This window comes from Cryptomeria japonica, chromosome 5 (genome assembly GCF_030272615.1).
Source record: "Cryptomeria japonica chromosome 5, Sugi_1.0, whole genome shotgun sequence".
Taxonomy (NCBI): Eukaryota; Viridiplantae; Streptophyta; class Pinopsida; order Cupressales; family Cupressaceae; genus Cryptomeria; species Cryptomeria japonica.
In genome coordinates this window covers 764165952-764171951 of record NC_081409.1, presented here as the reverse complement: position 1 = coordinate 764171951, position 6000 = coordinate 764165952, and the positions used below count along the sequence as shown (strand labels likewise).

At 37.5% G+C, this 6000-nt stretch overlaps 1 pseudogene; it reads right to left on the bottom strand.

Annotated features, from left to right (window-relative positions):
* Positions 1-1480: 1480 nt before the first annotated feature.
* Positions 1481-6000, bottom strand: part of LOC131036482 (ATP synthase subunit beta, chloroplastic-like) — an 85086-nt pseudogene continuing 80566 nt past the window's right edge.

The window sequence follows — 6000 nt, the reverse complement described above, 5'->3', positions numbered from 1 at the left end:
CTAAAATTTTCTCACTGTTCACTCTAGAGTCCTAGTAATGAAACCAATGCTAGCAAGATGAATAGGGAAACTATAGTTTGAAGATCTATACCCTAGAGGACATAATAAGAAAATCAACTAATTTGAAATCCAAAAAAGATAGTAAACCATCTAATCATCAACATACATAAAGAAAAATCTTAACACAAATAAATGGACCAGAAACATCATTGCATTGTATTTTGAATCTCGAGATGTATTACTTGTCTAGATATCGATCTCTATTCTCCTATCAACTATCTTATCATCTCTCTCTCTCTCTCTCTCTCTCTCTCTCTCTCTCTCTCTCTCTCTCTCTCTATTCTTAGGATATCAATTAAAATGCTATTATATACAATTCCCAAGGTAGGATTGTTGGAAATTAAAGCTCATCTGGAGGTCTCTGGTGGTTTCCGGTGGATGATTATTGGTTTAGGATTGTCATTGATATAAAATTCATTGCGATTTGATCTGGTGGTTGTAATTTTTCTTATCTAGAAGCTAGTATGATATGATTGTATTCGAGTGAGAGGTGATAGAGAATCCATTTTGGCACAGTTTCACGTGTGCATTTTTTATCTGGCAGTTGATTGTGATAGAGTACAGGGCAGAACAAATCATAATAGAGAAGGTGATTCAATCAGTGTATTCAACATAGCCGGAAGTCATCCAGGAATTGTAGATGCTATTTTAGAGTTCACACATTGTAATTAATCACTGTAAAAAAATTTGTAAGTTAGTGAGACTTCCTTGAGGGTTGTAGCCTTTTAGGTTATTATAATTGAGCAGTGAGATCTAGGCAATATGCCTAAATGCCTGTGCATTCCCATCTTTTAATATATTTTTTATACTGGCCATAGTGCAATAATATTGTAGGTTCAAATCCCACCGTGGTTTTTCCCATTTGGGTTTCCACATAAAAGTACTAATGTTATGATCTTGTGGTTGTTTGTTTCATGTTTTTTCATTTCAGTTTTAAGTGTTTGCATCCGATTGTTGAAATTTAAGTTTAAAAATATTCAAACTGATAGATCACTAATTCACCCCCTCTCTTAGTGATTCCTAATTCCAAAAATTATTATCAGAGCCTAGTACCTTTGAGGAAGGTTCAGGAGATTTATTCAATGGATTTCGATTTTCAGAGACAACTTAGTGTGGAACTTGAGGATCTTGATGTAGCTAGAAATGAGATTTGTACCTTGAAGAAGAATCTAAATGCTATGAACGATTTCATCAATGACTTGAACAATCAAGCGAACATGTCTAGAGACAAGAGGAAATAACTGATGGACAAGCTAAAGGAGAAAGAAGATTAGATCATGAAATACCAAGATAAAGTTGATGAAGTTAGCAAGCTTCAAATAGAGAATCATACTTTGAAGAATGAGATGAAATCATCGTGATGTGGCTGACTAAAGAGGTTGAGGATTGGAAGAAGAATGAAGAGAATCTGGCACAATCACTAAAGAAAAGAGTGGATGAATGATTCAGGCTTACCTATGAGAATGATCAGTTGAATCTTGAGACCCACCAAATAAAAAGACTATTCGGGTAGAACATCTAATTCTCTGGAAAGGATCATTTGAAACCCTCTAATTGTCTCTATTAGACTAATATATTTACCAGGTAACCATTGAATACCTTTGCTATAAAAAAAGGGTTGTGACAAAAATCGTTCAATTTTTCTTCCTCTTGCCACGATTAAATGATCATCTTCTGATAATTTGTCTAATCCAAGAATAGCTATAATATCTTGAAGTTCCTTATAACGTTACAAACTTTGTTTAACTCCTTGCACAGTTTCATAATGTTCTTTTGTTGGCATTTGACATTATAACAGACAATGGGAGATTGTTGGCATTTCAATAAGGATATTGAGAAGGTTGTTGATGATTATGGATATAACTAATTAAGGATGTTTACTGTCTTGATATTATTATTTTGTCATTGATGTCAAGAAATTGATTTTCTAATTGTAAAGCGGAAAATCGAACCCTAGGTGCTCTCCCCCACTCCAAGGAGAAAGGAGGTCACTAGGATTGATGGTTTTCACTTAAGAGGGACTTTACATTCAAAAGAGGGGTTTGAAACTCACAAGATCCAATCCCACACAATGCAAGATTGAATTCTAAATGAGTTTCAAGGGTTGAGACATCAAGGATACCCTCTTTTGTAAAGAATGTAGATAGAAAGATTGAACTAGGAGTACATGTGAAGTAGGAAAGATTCATTTGTAAACAGAGATAGAGACACAGGATGAAGTTGCGGACCTGGAATTAGCAGTAAAATGTTGAGGTGATGTTGTTCTGCAAATTTGAGCGAAAGTTGACAGGATGATGGCACCCGGAGTGCACACGGTCCTCCGAAAAATCCGCGAAACGAAGGGGGATCTATTCGTCTCTGCACAAGGATTCCAGATCTTCAATTACAGCCGCGTACTTGCAACCTACACAAAGAAAAGAGAGGACGATTGGGGGGTTAGGGATTAGGGGTTTGCCTTTAGGTCAAAACCTAGTTTTGGAATTAACCAAGAAATGAGAATGTTGTAAATGTAAATGTTTGTAATGTAAACAAGTACTGATACCTTGTTGTAAGAATGTTTGTATTCTTACATGCGAAGGTGTAATGAATGTTGTATTTTGTATGTTGTAAGTGATCTCCTCTTCAATGGTTGAATCCTTGTCTTGAATGCAACACTTAGCCTTGAATGGAAACTTAGAATGCTCAATTGCTTGAAGGAATGCTTGAATGCTTGAATGTTTGAATGTTTGAATATTGCTTCCGCCTCTTGCTTGCATATATTTTTCCTCTTTTTCCTTGCCTCCTCAAATGGGAGGGGAAATGTAGTTTATATACTTGTCAATTAGGGCTGATAGACTGATTTTTCCGACCTTAGGCCGACCAGGAAACATTATTTCCCAATTTGCAAACTTAAAGACCCGATGCCCAAAAGAGACCGGGCCCAAAATAGGGCAAGGGACCAGGGCGCTAGGCACCATGGTCCTGAGGGACTAGGGCACTGGGCGCCATGGTCCTGGAGGACCAAGGCACTGGGCGCCATGGTCCCACCTCCTGGGACAGCAGGGTGCAAGGAAGGATCAGGCCAAGGTGCAGAAATATGCAGTTTTTGGTGTCATAAATAGGTTTCGGGGTCTCCATTCAGGTTCAACGTTGCGCCGCCATCGTGAAGACCCAAATGCAGTCAAAATTGCAAGTGTCACAATTTTAGGGTGCTACATTTAGCCCCCACTTTAGCGGGAGTATAAGCGTACGCCCATACTTTCGGTAAAGTACAAGGAAACAACATTGAAAGACTTTCACCATGTCAAGAAGGCAAGACACACCAAGCCCCCAGTGGACTAAGGATCTGACGACTTCGATTGACAAAGTAAAAGGGAAGATCATGAGGGAGAACCATGACTGTCAGTAGTAAGGTTCCCTCACTATGAGTCATGTAAGAAAGATATCAAAAATTTTCAAGGCAAAGCTAAATTTGTCAAGAAATTTTCAAGTATCTTGAAGAGATATGAACGGGGTGTATGCCCCCCTACGTTAAAGCGATCACACACGCCTCATCGGGGGTGATTGCTTTAAGGTAGTGATACATATAGGAAATGAGAAGGGAAAGGAGCATGTTATCACAAGGATTTAGCCCCCAAGTGTGAGATAAGCCCAAGGATAATAGACACAAAACACAAAGCACGAGGTGACTTCACTTTCCTTGGGGTCAGTATGTTGTATGATAATTCATGTATATCATATGTATGTATGCATAATTGTTCTTCATTCCCCAATCAAGGAAGGTCACCTAGAAGAAGGGAACACATGTGTCTTTTGAGTCAACATGAGAGAGATAAAAAAAAAATCTCAATGCTTTGCATCGTCCTCAAGTAGACAACACTAAGGACAACAAATAGAAGAATGAGAATAACACATAGAAGAAGTAACAATAAGGATCAAGAGAGGAGGAGAGAGTCTACCATGCTAATGAACTAGTCTAGCACGTCATCTACCCCCCGATCTTGCTGATCAATATTTCGGGAAGGCAGGAAACACGCTAGAGGAGGAACATCCAACACAGCAGACGGAGCTATCACAAGATCCAAACAAGGGCTATATTCATGTTCCAAGCCACGTTGTTCTTGTCTAGGAGCTAGGATAAGTGCTTTAGAAAATTCGTTAGATAAATGGTTATCAACATCAACATATTCATATTCACTATCAGAATGAAAAGAAGTAACATTTTCATCATGAATAACATTTTCATCTATATCATCATCAAGATTTATAAAAATAGGATCTTTAACTCGCACAGGATCAAGACCATCATGCATCTTATGTTTAGGAGATTTTGGCTCAATTTCTGGCTGAGGAGAAAATGGAATAATACTAGCTGAAGGTGTTTTTGGGGATTGCAAAGTTTGAGAAGCAGCTGCATGAGCTCTAAGACGATGCTTTCGACGGTGTTCACGTGCAGAACGATTTCGTCTAGTCTTAGTAGGAAGTTGAGAAGATTGAGGAGGAGTAATTTTCTCATCCTTATCACTTGGGTGTTTGGGTTGTGATCTCTTAGGTTGGATAATAGGAGAAGAAGAAGGTCTCTTCTCTCTATAAGAAGAAGGAGGAGGAACTGCTCCATATAAAGGAAGAATATTTGGTTTAGGAAGGAGACCAAGTCCATCATGACGAGGAGGTATAGGTCTACTTTTAGAAAGTTTATTAGGCATAGACATAGTCACATCCATAGGGATGGGTTGGGAATCTCCTTGAGGAAAGACATTAGTTTTATCTTTCAAAGGAAGAACTTCCTTCTCAAGAACGATAGGAATATTAAGTTTGGGTGTTCTAGGTTCACTTAGAGATAGGATCATATCTTTTTTCCACTTTTGATAAGATTTGAAAAGATGATCACTCTGCAGTGGAAGAGATTGGAATTGTTTAGGCCAAAAGTAATCAATAGAAACGCTAGAAGTTCTTTCAGCTGGTTTAAAGAGACTATGATTGACAGTAACAACTTCAACATTATGGGGAAATTTCAAACACTTGTGAATAGGAGAAGCAATAGCTTTCATGGAAGATACCCAAGGATATCCTAGCTTCACACGAAATTGTTTGGATGATGGAATAATAGCAAAGATTACATCAAGGGATATGTTATGGACCTCAATAGGTAATGTAATAGAACCAATTGCAGGAGAAGAAAATGCATCAAGTAATTTCACAACCACATTTGTTTCATCATAGATCACTTGATTCAATTGCAAAGTAAAAAGAAATTCTTCAGTAATGATATTAACCATGCAAGAAGGATCAATAAGCACTCCACAACAAGGTGTATTCTTGACTTTTGCAACTATATATAAAGGACCATCAGGTGCCCTGATAGTTTCACTAGAATCAAAGGTGATGGAAGGTTCTTTAGGGATTTTCTGCTGCTCTACAAAGTTAATCACATTCGGAGTCATAGACCCAAGATCATCAGGTGAGACAGAGGAATCATTAGTATCGATCGCATTAGAGGTATGAGAAGGTAATGGATCAGTAAAAATCTTGATATTTTGATTAGGAGGAGCTACAGATGTGTTGCCTTTATCATTCACACCAGAAACAGAGATAGTATTATTATCAATCAAATCATGAATTTTACCCTTTAAAGCAAAACCTTTTTCAGTATCATGCCCAGGTTGATGATGAAATTGACAAAAAGATTTGTTATCAAAATAGGGTGAATTAATCTTTGTAGGATCTATTTGCTTTATAGGAGGGAGAGTAAGCACATTTTGTTCCAATAACTTATTCATAATACTATGCAATGATTCATTCAAAGGAGTAAACTTTCTTTCTTTCTTGAAAAACTTAGAAATAGGAGGCACACCTGATGCTGCATTCACATTGTTGTTGATGATGTTTTCATTGAATTTAATGGACTCTCTGTTCGGTTTAAACTTCCCAAATGGTTGTTGACTACTATCACCCTTATCA